This window comes from Coturnix japonica, chromosome 12 (genome assembly GCF_054131305.1).
Source record: "Coturnix japonica strain WE chromosome 12, WE-NBRP24, whole genome shotgun sequence".
Taxonomy (NCBI): domain Eukaryota; kingdom Metazoa; phylum Chordata; class Aves; order Galliformes; family Phasianidae; genus Coturnix; species Coturnix japonica.
Window position 1 is genome coordinate 11,707,940 of NC_140674.1, and position 15,965 is coordinate 11,723,904.

The 15,965-nt window shown below is 40.5% G+C and overlaps 1 long non-coding RNA gene across 2 annotated transcripts in view; it reads left to right on the forward strand.

Moving 5' to 3' along the window:
- LOC107318300 (uncharacterized) overlaps nt 1–1,421 on the forward strand; it is a 47,739-nt gene extending 46,318 nt beyond the window's left edge. For both annotated transcript variants that reach the window (XR_014933550.1, XR_001557269.3), the window contains one exon: nt 1,114–1,421. This is a non-coding gene — a long non-coding RNA (uncharacterized LOC107318300). The remainder of the gene's footprint in view (nt 1–1,113) is intronic.
- Nucleotides 1,422–15,965: the final 14,544 nt, after the last annotated feature.

A 15,965-nucleotide genomic window follows, 5' to 3' on the forward strand; every position in this document is an offset into this window, starting at 1 on the left:
GCTCTCTACTGATATTTCACATTTTTCAGCTCTATATTTTTTCATAACAGAAAACAGCATTTATTTCAGTAAATCACACAGTATCTATGACCAGTTGATAGGCATTCATCAACTACACTGATTTTACAGATGGTCAGAATCTCTCTTCTCTCCTTTACTACTTTCTGCTTTTCCCTGCATGCTATGGGAACCCCTGCAATGGGAAGCAGAGGAGAGGACTGGTCAGTGCCAGCCCAAGGCGCACACTGCCTGATGCTACCTGCTCCCACTGACATCGACCAAAGTTCTCTACATAGCCAATGCAATGTGCCTCATGCTTTCAGAAGTCTGCTTGCTTCACTGGACCACAGCATCTTCCACATGTAGAAATATTGTACATTCAGGTTCAAGTCGATCTGCCAGCCTGGATTGCTGTAGACATCTCCCCGAATACATTACTTTAGAGTGTTTCCTTTTAATTTAAGGTAATGAATGTACTTTGGCGGATCCCCAGTGGGGGGAAAAGATCATTTCTGGCATGCACTTCTCTTTGCAAAGAAGGCTTTCTTGACAGTGTGAGAGACATGTAGGAATGCCAGATGTATTGAAGAACTCAAATGAAATTAAAATTGTGGATGAAAGCAGGGTTAAAGAAGCATTATGGTTAAAATAAGGCCTTCATTTCCACTCATGGAGCTATTATGTAGATAGTGTTTTACTTGCTTTCATTTTCTGTGAATTCACACAGACCCTTTTTTATGTGCTAGTACATATCAAATTGACAAGGTTTAACTGATAATCTCTTGCACTTACCATCAGATTAATTTTTGGGAAAGAAAATTGGTCATTCTGAAAATAGTGAAGAATCTGATACAAGGTATGGTGGTGCCTCTGAGGTCATTAAAGAAGTGTGTATCAAAACACAAGGTAAGACAAAAAGGTTATATGATGAAAGGATGGAAAACCAGAAAAAATGTATAATATTTTTTCTTTCTGAAATGAAGAATCAAGCAAATGACCCAGGAACAGGATGGGGTGGTGTTCTGAATAAGGCATCACTGTGGATTGTGGATTCTTGCCTACATTTCCTCTCTGTGACTTAAATCAGTTCTCCCACAATTTTTTTTTTTGCAGCCTGAATGGAGTACTGTGTAGCCTGACCCTACAGAAACCAAATTAACATCTGGATCTGAAGTTCATGGCTGTCTCTTCAGAAATACAATACATGAAACTGGGATTCCATATCTGAGAGTGGTTGGCAGCTTGAGCGATGAACTGAGATTTGTTGGCTGAGGATCAACCCAAGAAATTCCACCAATATGCTACTGTGCTGTTTCCCCTATAAACTGTTCTTTTTTTTTTTTTTTAAATTTGTGAAACAAATGACTATATCAGCTGAAAAGGTAATTAAACTAACAACCAAAATAAATGCTTTAAGGGCCTGTTAGATTGTCAGTATTTTAAATGTGAATAATCAAAAATTTTAATGGTAATTGCTCTCAATGAGTGAAGCAAGATTTTACAATTCACATTAGTTACTGAACTATTTCCAAATGTACACAGTTTATCTCTGTGATCCTACTCTTTCAACATAGGTTCAACCATCTGTCAAGTGTAGGCTTTCTGAGCAGTGTAACTAATGAAATCATTGTCTTCTACCATGTAGATGGACAGGTAGTTTCTTTTTGGGAGTGAGAGATTAATGACAAGCAAAGATTATGCAAGTACTCATGCTTTTAGTTGTTGCAAAGCTCCAAACAAACATAAAATCTCTGTTAGAATATCTTGAAGGTTACTGTTAAATTTGGCTCCTATTTTATTCTCCCATGGGTTACCCTGAAAGGTAAAATAGAAATAGGAGGAATGCAGTGCTGGAAATCACATGAAGATTCAAGTCACAGCATCCCTGACAAATTCACATAATGAGGAGCAAAGTTTGAGCTAGAACTCAAGCTGATGCTTTAAAAAAATTTTTTTTGTTTGCCTTTGACCACATCACCAGCTCCCCTTAGTTCATTCCCTTTTTTCTTTGATAGATAGCTCTGTTCATGGCTGCAGTCACTGCCTTGAACAAGGACTCTTTTCAAGATTCATCATCTCTTCTGTGTTCTTGATTTCAAACACTGACCCTTTTGCTTGTAGAGAAGAGTTGTGTTTTTGATGGAAAAGAAGTCAGCACCTATTTGCAAAATTAAAGCTAGAACAGAGCAATGCAAATTCTAAGCTGTGCTCAATCATCTCTAGTTATCTTTTTAACTATCCTTTAGACTGAGTGCTACTTCTGCCCCACTTCACTGTATTTGTTTTCATGTCTGAAACAGCCTCTATCACAAAAGTCAGGAGTCATAGTCTTGACAAAACCTACCAGAAGATGGATGCTTTCTTGGCTGGGAAACCATTAAAGGAAACAGTTCAAATAGAAATCTGCACTAGGCAGGGAGATTGGAGTCTCACTGCTTTATGTTGCTAGCATTCTGCATGAGAAAAACGACCATGCTTGCTGCATCGAAGAAAAGCTACACATAGAACTGGAATTCAGACAGGAGAAGTGACTGAAATATGTTATTCAATAGGTAGAGAAAGAAGTAAATCCTAACTGTATGTACAGGAGAAATCAGCTGCAGAACTGCTGGAGGGAAAGCAACATTTTTGGTTCTAATAAAAAGGAAAAGTTATAATAGACTCAACCTTTACTTCAGTGAAAGGATGCTGTGAAGAAGACAAATGTATTACTGAGATGTCTAAAATTATTATTATTTTTTTATTTTAAAATAAGCATATCATAGAAGGCAGTTGTAGTTTTTTTGTAACTTGCTTAGCTTGCTCAAACTTACGGATTACTTTCCAGAAGGGATGTGGAGCAATGGAGTAGATGGAGCTAAGCAATCAGAATGGCTGACAAGGAAACTGGAAGCGCGAGAGCTATTTGGGGCGTACAAAGAGGGAACATAATGGTTTTCAAATATGTACAAATTTACTGCAGAGAAGAAAGTAATGAATTGTTTAACACTTTTTCTCTGCATTGTGAGAAAATACAGACCTGAAGAACTCCAAGAGAAAACTAGGCTAGCCGTTATAAATGTCACGATTAAAGAACAGATCAGATTGCACAGTGAAAAAGGTGTGCGTTTTCACTGGTGAAAGACTATAAAAACAAGTTAAATAAACATCTGTCAAAAATAGCATAGCTATAGTTGATTTTTGACCTCCTGAAATCTTTTACAGCTCTGCTTTCTGTTATTTTCTCCAAGTGGATTCTGCTGCTTGGATGTTTGTTGGTAAAGCCAGCAATCAAAATAATAATGTAGAAGCAGAGCCCTGTAAACACAGAGGCTCTGGTATGGTTTCTAGTCATGTCATTTACCCTCTAGTGGAAAGTGCCAAGATATGTGCTTTGGAAGACTCACAGGGCACATAGCTGTATGTCAGCCTATTTCAATTAGTGTGTTGAAATGGTGGATTACACATCTCTATAAAAATTAAATTGGTCTCATCTCTGAAATTATAACAAGCCTGAGGATCCAATCAGAAAATCAATTCTTGAGCACCTCAGTTTCAGGGAGAATTGAAAAGCACTGTACCACTGTTTCTGTGCCCCACTACTGCTTCTTGTCCTCTACAGGTGCCCCCACTCTCATGATAGCAAGCACCACAGGCAAAAGAATGCATTACAGAAAGCAATCCCCAGCACATATGCAAGGGAATTGTTACGTCAGGGCCCGAACTGTTGATTGAGCACCTGGTGAAGGAACTGGCTGTCCCAAGAAGCACAGGTGCAATCAACTCCCCCATGCTTCCCATGTGACCTGAAGAGTTAGGTCCAGGGCCCATCTCCACCTGAGTTCATTTAAGGGCTAGCCTTTGAGAAGGGCATATCTGCTGGATGAAGGCTGCTTCCTAAGAAGGAGTGTGCTGTAGCTAGAGATCAGCTCATCAGTTGGGTGAGTTAACTTTTCCTGTATGTGAATACTGGTATTTCTAATGATGCTTTGCATGGTGATGCAGAGAACTTAGTGGGGACAATTTCACTGCTTCCAAGGACCAGCAGAACAGCTTTCTGCTCACATGTGCTGGCTGCTGAGAGGCTGGTCAGCACAGGGAGCCTTAGTTCTGTTGTTTCTGAAGGCAGTCTTACTGTGTGTCCAGAAATCTTAGGTGCTTCTGTTGGGTTTATCCCTATTGCAGGGTAAGACTGGAAAGTTTCTTAGATGACCTTATTTTCACTTCATGCCAGTTAGATGGAGTGCTGTTGTCCCTGGAGCTGCTGTTGATTGCTGAGGTTCCTTCCACCTGTCTTGCAATTCCTGTGGCTCTGCATGTTCTGCTGGTGATGGCTAAGCAGGCTGTGGATAGGTCTTGAGAGCTCCTTTACTATGTGTAGTTGCTTGTGGGGGGGCTGTTTTCTGCTATGGTCTCCCAGCCCATATTGGTCACAATAAATCTCTAGGGAAGAGCAAATATGGAGCTGAAGTTAGTCCTCTGTAGGTGAATCTAGCTCTGTCTGTGAAGGCAGTGACATTGTTGTCTCTCCAACATCCTTTCTGAAAGTGGTAACCTAGGACATCTTGCATGTGGGTGGATTCGGCATTGCATTTCTAGTGGACCAAAGTACAGAATTCTTGAGAAATGAGCTCAAGAGACATTATTTCCATAACTCTCATCCTTGGGACCAGAGGAAGGGGAGATGGGAAGATTTGTGACATTGTAGAAAGCAATAATAAATAAATAGTTATCTTTTCTGATACCACATGTATGAGCTTTTAATGTACTGGTTTCTGGATGTGAACAAATGTCAGAGATATTACTGTATCACTAGATGTGTTGCCTAGGCTTTTAATTCCGTTCACGGGCAAGCACTATTGGATGGGGAGCAACCAGGTAGGTCTCCTGGTTGGTACTTCTGAAAGGAAGCCCATCTTCTGGCCTGGATCAAAATATATGTATTTTAAAATTTCCTACTAAGGGAAACTTCTGCATTATTTAAAGTGACATTGATGTGTGTGGAATAAAATGAATTTTAAATAGCACCGTTTTGAAATGAAAATGTTCTTTTCAGACAAGGTTAGAATAAAATGCTTTGAAACTCTTCTGCTTTGTTTTGTTTAAAAGGTACAGTGCTGGACGTGCTCCTAGAGGAGGCTTTCATTTTGAAAAAGTAACTTTGTCTACCTTAAAAGCATCTCCCAGCTTCATTCAGACAGCCCTAGTGATTTGTGGTAGGAATTGTCTGAGATGCATAAATCACTTGAGTACTTATGAGTACTCTATCCAAGAACAGATTTATCATATTTAATGTCTGAAATATTTGTTGAACAACTCGCATGATATCCTCTGTACTATAATTTTTTCCTGATCAATTCCGTATTTATAGTGTTAATCATTTCTCTGCAGTTAATTAAGAGAATTGATGGCTCTTAAGCTTCCTTAAGCTGATCCTTTAAATAAGTATATCAAGCAAGATCTCCATTACCCAAATCAGACACCATCACAATAGCTGTACAGAGAGCCAAAGAGACAGGATCACAGATCTGGAGAGTATCCACAGGGACTTAACAAACAAAAAAAGTAATATTTCAAGCTCATGTCTCAGTGGAATGGTGAAATAATAGAGATATAATCAAGGGAGTGTTTGTGTATACCTTACAGTTTAAAAACCTTTTGCCTCAGCCGCACTAATGCTCTGAAACAAGGATGCTGATTATATGACCAATTGTTTAGCATGTGTTCCTAAACTGGTTTATAATTACCGAATTAATCTCTCTGAGGTATTAAAAGCCTATTTGCACAATCTTTGTAAAACTAAAAAGGAAGCGGAGCACTTTACCTGTGTTGATATGGAGCCCTACAAACAGCAACTATTTGTTTTGTAGCTGTTGTGGCTCTGGGAACAAGTAAATATAAACAGCAGGAAACACAAATACAGAGGCAGTGCAATTGGAGGCTGTCAGGAAGCAGTATGGTGGCTTCAGGAGCTGAATTCTGCTTGAAATAAGCTTTGTCTCAGTATGCGTAAGAGGCTTTGGCACTGTATCAGACCTCTGGGGAAGCCACTCAGCAGGGTGGGGATTACTATAGTTTGTGCTTCCCAATTCACAGCAAACTTGCTTCCCTGTCATACTCGTGCATTAACTCTCTCTGTCCCACCTCGTTGCTTGTTGGGGGTGGGGAGGGGGCGGGGGTTGTTGCTTTCTAGTGAGGGGTCTGTTATCTGCTAGTTGGGAGTTGAGGAGAAAAGCCCTGGCACACATGGCTGAGTGAATGCAGTGTGCTTCCCATCGTAGTGAAGTATAAAGGCACAAAGATGGCTAATTTTGTGAGGCTGGGTAATTCTCCTCTGCAATGGATGCGCCTTCATTGCTCTGACAATCCCATCTAAAATGCAAATGAATTATGCCTGAATATAATAGCTGGCAGTGTTGTGTAGATCTGCTGGTACAAACTTCCTCCGAATGATTTCTTTTTTCTCTCTGTGAACACATGGTCTCCACTCTCTCTTTTGAGGCTTCACAAGGGTTAATTTCTCTTAGCTGTGGGAATATTTTGCATTCGGAGAAACTCCATGGTTATTCCTAACACATGACTATCAAAGAGTCAGATTAGCGCAGGGGGAGGGGAAAGGCTCCTGAGTTTGCACTTCCTGTCTGTTAATAAAGATTCCAGAAGTATTTAATATCATTGTGGTTTACTTAGGAAATTGTCTGAACACTCAATAAGTAACTGAATAGATGGCTGCTATACTGAATGCTGTTTGTCCGAGATCGTTTTTCTTACAGTTATGTTAGATATCTGGAAAATGCTGTAAAAGAGGGATCTTGTCACAGTGCACAGCTGAACGAGCAACTGTAAAATACAGTTTTAAAAATTTAAATAGCTAAAATGTATTGAGAAACGTGAGGTGCACCAGTACTAAAGAAACAACAGCAATTGTTTTATATGCACTGCTAAGGCAATAAAATGTGGATTCCTTATGTAGGTCCAAATGTAGCAGCTGGATTTGGCTTTATGAACCATGAAAAATAGTTCCCATCTGGAAGTTGATGTTGAATAAAGATGCAACAGTAAGGCTGCATCTTACGTGTAACATTTATACATTTCCAACTCAGTACAGCACTGATACTGGAGAGGAAAGGGAAAGGAAGAGCGGGAGACAGAATATACAAATCAGAAGCCTCTGGCCAACATTTTAATGTGTATTCTTTAATTTAGGAGAGTCAGATTTTGGCTGTTTGTTTGGCATGATAACCTTAGCAAAATTCAAGACTGTACCATTAAAGGAAGGCTTCTGAGTGTTTTCTGCCTCTTCAGTCTCTCTGTTAGATGAGTAACAGTGATTATGCCGCTACTTTGTGCTAATGAAACCTCAGAGCATCTCTCCAGCACCCCTATCCATCCAACTGGCATCTAAAAGCCCATCCAGGAAGTCTGCTTCAAAATGGCTGTAAGCTTGCCTTTTGCTTTACATCTTGTCACAAGCAGTGTTTGCAGCATGCAAATCCCACATCTTCATATCCAAGACCACAGTCATAAGGTGCACAGGATACCCTACTTCCTCTCACACAAAAGTAAGAAGGGCCATTTTAATGTGTTTTTTAAATTGTCCCTAGACAGAGCTCCACTGATTCTTAAAAAGATTTTGTTCAATTCAGAACTTTAAGAATTCACATACAGACGTAGTCCATACTAGAAGCTTACACTGCAAATAAGGTTGTAAATTCTTATTAATAACATCAGGCAACAAAAAGCCAATAAAGGAATGAAGTTTGAACATTTTATTGGCTCTTTTTTCTTCCTCAAGCAAGAATTATTTCTAATGCAAGACGAAGTGTTGGAAGATGTGATGATCCCTTTGGCTTTTCCCTAGAAGCTGTTGTGAGGATTCTTTAACTGTGAGACTTCCATGGTGGCCCCAGTGCTGCAGTACATCTGGCTGAAAAGATTTCCTGTATTTTCCTAAAGGATGCTGTTATTGTTCCTGTTGCCCTGGCCATATCCAAGAGCCTTTAAAATGAACCCTGGTTCCACATGACTGTGGTAAGGCAGACACTTAAAAGATGACAGGACACTTCAAAATTGAAGCTTGGTGTTGCAGGTATTCATGGTCACTGGACCATGGGAATCTTTTAGTGCCCTTAATCCACATTTACCATGCACTTGAAATAACCGTGCGCTCTGATGCTTGCAAACAATATTCCTTTCTCATAGGAAATAAGAACCACATATGTTTAATATACTAACATGTGCAGTGCTTGCTTGCTACATGTGGCTCACGGCTGTGATCATAGGCTTTCCTCAACTTAGCTCTTCAAATCAGAAAGTGGTGTCACCCTTTCACCTCTGGGTATCCTGAGAGCCCACACCTACACAGCCTCCCCCTGCTCACTGGGTTAACAGCGATGCTGAGCGGGGTCTGAGGTTGGTCCCAGGGAGGTGGCTGGGTGTGCTGGTGTGTCCATGCACACCAGAAAGGGCATGGTCCTGTTAAGAGAAACTGCTACAGGCTAAAAAACTGCCCCAGCTCTTGTCAGGGATATTTCCAATGCTGAGTGGGACATGTTTGACTCTAGAGATGTTTTTTGAGGAATCTCAGAGCTTCTGGCTGTTATTGCTTGAGCTGGGACCAGGTGGCTTGTACCTTGTGAGTTCTTACTTGTTGGAAAATGAGAAAAAAGCCCTGTGTATGCTGTTTCTCAGCTAAAAGCATCCTTAATGGCAAAGGCTAAGAACAGTAACATGAATGTGTTTTGAAGAGGATTCAAACCTCCAAGCTTAGTGACTCGGGGTGGCAGGGCTGCAGGCTGTGTGCAAGCACCCCTGAATGAGTGCAAGCAGTCTGCTCTGTCTAGGCCTAAGCACAGCTGCCCATGCTAATGTCTTCAGCTTGCTCTGGCCTCACGACAGTGTAACTATCAGAAATTACCAGCTCTCCTGTTCATCCCCTATGGAGAACAAAGCACCTGGTATGAGCCCATAAGGCTGGCTATAGTATATGTGGTGGTAGCTGCCTCTCTCCACTGTATGTTTACATATATTCTAAGGGAAAAGGCACGCTTCCACATCACAGATCTTTCTATCCAAAAACATGCAAGGAAAGCAGATTTTTGTGCAGAGGATCTGTCTGTTCAAGGTTGCAGAATCAACAGTCTTTTCATTGTTTAACTCACATGTGCAAATTTAGTGACTATTGAAAGCATTGGCAGCCGCTGCTCTGGAAGTTGTTCTCACTGCTGAGAGATTTAGGCAGCCAGGTTGTTGTGGAGGTTGGCAATCCCTTCCAAGAGTGTGAGATCTAGGCCGGGACTTTGGGCAGACCTGTGTGTGCTATTAGAAAGCATAGGTTGTGAGCAGTTAGCCTGGGAGCTGGAGAGCAGCGCTGCAGCCCTGCCTGTGTCCAGTGGCTTTAATAAAGAATCCCATTTATATTCATTACTGCAACCAAACCCTGTCTCTAATCTATCGCAAGGGACGCTACAGATATATTATTTCTTTGCAGACTCAAAATGCTTAGATGGTTTTTAACCTTATTAAATCTAAACCCCTTAAATGTGCTTCTGAAGCAAAACTTTTAGCAATAAGCTTCCCAAAAAGTGCAAGATTTACAAAGCAGATTTACGGCTGTGCAGCGAGTAAAGTAACATTTCTCTCAGCATATCATTTGCCAAAATTAGAGGAAATTCCCTACTTGAATGGAACAGGGAGCATTAGGAACACATCTACTGTGCTTGTAAATCAAGTTGTTAGTGCCTAGCAAGAAAGACAGCAAAGTGTTAATCTACCTCGATGATTTTCTAATAGTTGCTACATTTCAGGAAACAATAAAACTTTATTTGAATTACAGAAAGCACCAGAGCCTTCTGCATTTCAGTCATGGGAATAAAATTGGTCATAACCTCCCAGAAACAGTATCTCCATTTTCGAAGGGAACCAACAGCCTGAGTCTCTTAAAAGGTTAACAGCACAATCACAGGAGCCACCGCCCCATGAAACTGTGCTGCTTCTGAGGGAGCACAGCACATCTCAGTACTTACAAATACCGGAGCCGATGCCAGTAAGGATCAGCCTGTGTTTCAGAGATACCTTGATGCACGTGGCAGATTACTTTGGATGCAAGAAGGCAGCTGGGTGAAAGAGCTACAGGTAGTGGTCAGCCTAAAACTGGAAGAAACCAGACTGGACTTTGATTTCAGCGTTTGGTAAATAGTATCATAATGCAGATGTTTGTTCATTTTTCTCCTACATTTTGAGGCCACATGTTTTCAGTCTAGTTTTGGAGGCGTTTTCTGAGCTAAGTGTATTTCTTGGCTATCATGTTAGATACTGTCAGCTGGAAACTAAAGAAGAGGGGAAGTGACTAAAAGAGGTTTCTGAACTTATGGTACTTCATTTTACAGTCTTAGTAAAAGTAAAATTCTATGAGATATTATAGAAGTAGAAGCCAATCAATGGAACAAGAATGGCCTTAGAAATATCTGTGTCATTATCTCAGGAGCAGTGACTCCTTTCTTTATAATTGAAGCAAAGTGGATTCAACAGTGGAGCCTCCTCCCAGCACCAGAATCTAGGGGAAGGATGTGTATTTTCTGGCAGCTTGGCTGCATATGCTAACAGAAAAATGAAAATGCTCAACTCTGAAATCCGGTAGCCAGACACAATAGGAAAATAAAATTGTCTCCAGGCAGGCTGGTTTAAAAAAAAAATAAAAAATATATATATATATATAATGTACTTGAATATATATATATTCAATATATATATATATATACACACATATATATATACATACATACATATATATATATATATGTACTTGAAGGATATGTTTTCCATAGACAGGGAAAGCAGAAGTTGGATTAGAGGGTTTTTTCCCCCTCTACCTGCATGCTCCAGTGTTCAAACTGACCTGGAAGCATCCCAAATGTTCCTCTGTAGTCATTTCTAATCAAGAGATTCTTGAGTGGGCCTGTACCGCTATTGTATCACAGAACATACTGTGTATGTGGTGCTACATACATCAACTTTTCTGGTTCCAGCAGTGGTATTTTCCACATATCCTTCATCAGCACGTTCAGGGAGAAAAGTTTTCCATGAGACAAAGGGACATATAATTTAACCAGTTAAAATTGCACAATATTTGTAAATTTTATACTAAATGGAAAACTAAGTACAATAAAAAACATCACTCAAATTGGTTTATTATATACACTTTTATAAATGTGAATTGATGGCATAAAATTATTTATGAAAACTGTGTGGTTAGAGCCACAATTCTGAGGACTCTTTATGTGCTTTTAAAGATCCAGGTATTTAAAGTACCACTCTTTAAATTGTATTCCAGCCTTTAAGCTTTTAACTTTGCAATAGATCCACCTGCAACGAGGTCTCTATTACTCTGGAGAGAATCCTCTTAATATGTGTTGCTATCAAAGCAATTGATATCATCCTTAAAGTCTGGTCTCATCACATACTTTAAAGAAGAAAGTCTCAGGGTGTATTTGCAAGCTTGGCACTTGGCAGAAGGAAGATTGTGATGTAATGAAGCATCAGTTGTTCTGGTTGTTGCTAACATTCCCAAATACGTGAGTGGTAGACCAGCTTTGTTAGGTTGTGGAGAGGAAAGCCCTGGATGCTAATACACTCATTCATGTGTAACTTGCAGGGAATCCATGGATGTGTTCAGCTGCCTTTTAGCTAAACTGACCTCCACAGGAGAAGGCAGGTTGTGTGTCCCTTGCTTGTCCCTGCTTCCCAGGACAGAGTGGTGGCAGTGCCTTGCTGAGACTCCCAGTGATGATGGCCATAGTGCAGGGGCTCCCACTACACCCAGCCCCTGAGACGCCAGACCCTATCTTCTCTCCTAAGTGGAAACATAGGAAGAAAAGCTCAAATATTTCTGAGGGAATTCTGCCAGATATTCATGTATCTACATTTTCCGCTCACTCAAGGGGAGCAGTGGTAACCAACGTACTAAAAGTCTTCAAATGCTGACAAATACAATTTAGCTTTGAAGGCTGCCAGCAATTCTGTGGTAGTAAATCCCATTTGCAATCAAAGGGTGAGTCATTAGCCTTGACATTTGAGAAATGGAGATTACTATGAATTTATGAAAAAGGTTCCCTAAAATGTTTCCTTAGCAACTGCTGCTGGGGAGCCTGGGGCATCTCTCAGGTCCCTAGGCTCAGGGAAGCCGGCAGCGGTGCAGCAGACAGTTTCCTACTCTCTTGCTGTATGTAGTGTTAAGTGTTCAGAATCCCTTTACACTCAAGTCTTGTCTAAGAGAGGAAAAATGGTGTTTTCTTCAGTTATCTTTACTGAGTTAGCTTCATGTAACTGAAACTATAGCAATGAACGTAGCTTATTGCAAATCATGGGATGTTGAACTTAAACCAACACAAGGCAGTGGGCAGCTTTGTCAGTTCCAGACGTACAATATGTAATGTGACTCCTTGTTGCCACCACATTGAGCATAACATTTGATTTTAAAGGGATTTTGGGAAAAATAGAGAAAACTTCTAATTTTCCACGTGGCTTCTGTTTCTGAAATGCTTTGAAGTCATCTAGTTAGCGGTTCTTCACAGACATAAGTGTTAAACATTTCCTTTTATGAGAAGAGGATGGAGTGATAAAGATCTTCCATCCTTAGGGAAACTGCAATCAAACCACCGGCATACTATAACACAACCAGTTAAACTAAGCACAAAGCAGTTAATTTGGGTAAGTGAAGAAAAATATTTTGTTTGGCTGCTGCATCAGTAAAGAAAGATGGGAAAACTTAGAATGAGTATGTGGGAAGCTGGAAAGGAGGAGAGGAAATGAGGGCAGGTGGAGAAGCCTGGATGCTCCTTGGAAAAGGCTACTTTGTTTAGAGGCAGCAGACACTGGAGGTTACATGGGAGGAATCTGTAAGTGTACTGTAACTACTTGTGTCTTGCCTCTGTCAGGTAGGCTGGTAAACCAGAGATTAATCCCAAGAGAAGCTGGATGTTTGCAAAGTTGTGCAGGCATAATCTCATCTCATGGAATACACACTGATCAGAGCAGAGTACACACTGATCAGAGCTAGTTTCTTCTATACCTGAGGATCATGTCTCAGTGAAGAAATGTACAGCCTGCCTAGCACTATTGCGTGCTTTGGGTTGCGTTTAAGATATTACACAAGATTATACTTTTCTGCTTCCCAAAATCAAACTTCCATTTATACAGTCTCCTGTTCTGATAACATCCTGTATTTGTATATGTGATTTCCACTCCCCCCTCCAGATTTTCCAAATTAAGTCAATCTAAACAGTACAATTAAAATTCTTAGTAGCTTCTAAGGAAAAGATACTACTGTGAATGTGAACCACACTACAAACATGGACATAAATCATACACTCATTTCTTAGTAGTTTTATAAGAATGCAGGGCATGTGTTCCATTTTTAATATGTTAATTGCAAAAAACTGAGATTTTTTTTTAATGAAAGAAAAAAAGTCCTTCTCTCTTTTCTCCACTATGAATTGAGATATTCCCCATCTTTCCATTGCTCCTATGCTATGTACTTGAGGAGAACAGTCTGTCATTCTACAGACTCTCCTTTATTTTACATTGCTATTCATTTCAGGCAACTGCAGCCAATCTTGGCTGCCAGGTGAAACATGATGTTGAAATAGAGATACGGTCTTGAAGAAATACAAGCTCTTAAACCATGAATGGCTTTGTGGATCAAAAATGCCATTTTGAATTACACCTGAAAATGGAGATCAGCAAAGTCTCTTGAGCATGGTGAAGGGGGAGCTGTGCCGGACAGGCAGTCCCAGCCTGCCGAGCATTTTGCAGGTCTGCTCTAAGCACATCAGTTATGATTAGGAGCAGCTGCAAACTCAGCCTAGTGCAGTGCTCCCAATAAATTCCAGATGATGAATATGATGCAGACTTACTGGAAGAAAAATATATTTCTGGAGAGAAAAACAATTACTTCTGAAAGCAAGACAATGGAACTGAACTGATGCTACGTGGGCATAAGACAGAACAGAACTTTTGGGCAATGGCTTTAACTTCTAATAAATCACCCACCTGGAGAGCCTTTTCTAGACTGTACTTGGATGCTTCAGACCTTAAATACTTTCAGAGTTATGTAAAGTTGAAAAATTATGCATTTCACTCTTGATTTCTCCTTAAAAGGACAGTTACTTTGTTCTGTCACTACCTCTCAGTTTTATGATTAGCAGAAAGGTGCCTTTGCTGCCCCAAACAACTTGTAAGTCATTTCACAGAAGTGCAAAAAGGCTTAGTAACACCACTTGATGCAGTGGGTTTCATTGGCTGAATCTTCAGAGGGGACTTGAAGGAAATTTGCAAAAAACATGTCAAAAGTTAAGTGGTGAAAATCAGCTTAAATGCCTAATTTTAATTTTGTTTGTGCTCTTTGTTGTTTCATTGTAGGGAGAGGGAAGAAGCTGTCTTTCTCTCTCTGTCCTTTCATTTTGCTTAGGAGAAAATGGATCTTGGTGAAAAGAAGAGAGCTCTGACAGGGACTGGGAAGGGGTTGTTTATTCTGTTTTGTTTTCTTTAGAAAGGGGCAACTCTTCTAAAACTGGTGATGATCCAGTTAAAGGGGGACTTGGGAGGGGAGAGAAAAGAAAACTAATAATCGGCCTCTAAATGACAAGTTTCCTCTTGAACAAAAGAGCAACAGGAGGCAGTGCAGGCGGGGGTCCATGCCCAGGGGTAACGTCACCAAAACAATGGCTGGAGAATGTGCAGCTTTTGCCACTCCAGGATCTACTGCCCCAGTGCGTTTGCTGGCAGGCTGGAAGGATCCAACCCGACCAAAATCTGGGTGATGTGCTGATGCCACTTCTGGAGTCCTCCAGGGTGGAATGATTGAGTGTTGGTAAGACAAACAAGAAAAGAGGACTGCAAGGGAGTCTGGCTCTGAGTGACAAGTATGAATAGCCTCAACATAGCCCCTGTCAGTGAAGGGGCTACAGGTGGGCCTCAAAGTGAGTTTAATTAAAGATGACTACTGCTCTTTAGTATCTGTGCTTTGCTTGCATTTAGTAACTGTCTTCTGGGAGACGCCACTGGTGCCAGCTAAACTGAAATGAGATGATTTTAAATTATTACGAGTGTTCATACAGAAGTTCATTCTGGTTTAGACTAAATTGGTTTTAATTTAAATTCATGTAACTTCTGTGTGGATGAGGCCTATGGTTTGCCATTTTGCAGCAGTGGTGAATTTATAGCACGCTTGCTCCAAATGGATGGTCATGCAAATTCTCTTGGCATTTAGTCCAAGTCCAGTTCCAGCTGTTGGTGGAGATGGAGGAGCAGAATGGACTGCTCACATGGCCTCCCATGTAATGCAGATTGGATCTATTGTCAGTCAGATGGACTGGTGTTGTGGGAGCAGTGTGAAGCCAGTTCTTTCACTACATGGTGTGTAAAGCAATGAGGCAGACAAAAGCTGGATTTAAATTAGGGAATATTTCTGCCAAATTTCATTCTCTGAAGCACAGAAATAAAACGTTTAATGCATCTGGCAATGTTTATTCTGTGCACAGTGTTCTAGCTGATCATAAAAGAAAAGCTACACGTGAACATTATCTAGAAACTTCATCATATTCGGAGGAGAAGAGAGAGTATGATTTTGCTGCAGTCCCTGAAAAAGTATTTGACTGTGAAAGCGGATACAGTTTGGCAAGAAAACAAGGCAACAAGAAAAAAAGGAGAGAAAAGGTTATTTTTTGTTAGGTAGGAATTAACAGTTACAATCAGAGCAAATTCTTATCTCTAAGACAGGCTCCATTCTGAAAATCCTCAGTGTCCTCTACATCCTGCAACAATGGTTGGTTGTTCCCATGTTGACTTTTTGCTGTGTTTTCATAGGAAAACAAGATCTGAATGGTTAGAAAATGCACATGCTGCTTGTGCAGCGATGGGGTGTGTGTGAAAATAACAGAATTGCTTGCCTGTGCACAGTGGGTATCTCTGCTGATAAGCGGGCAGTA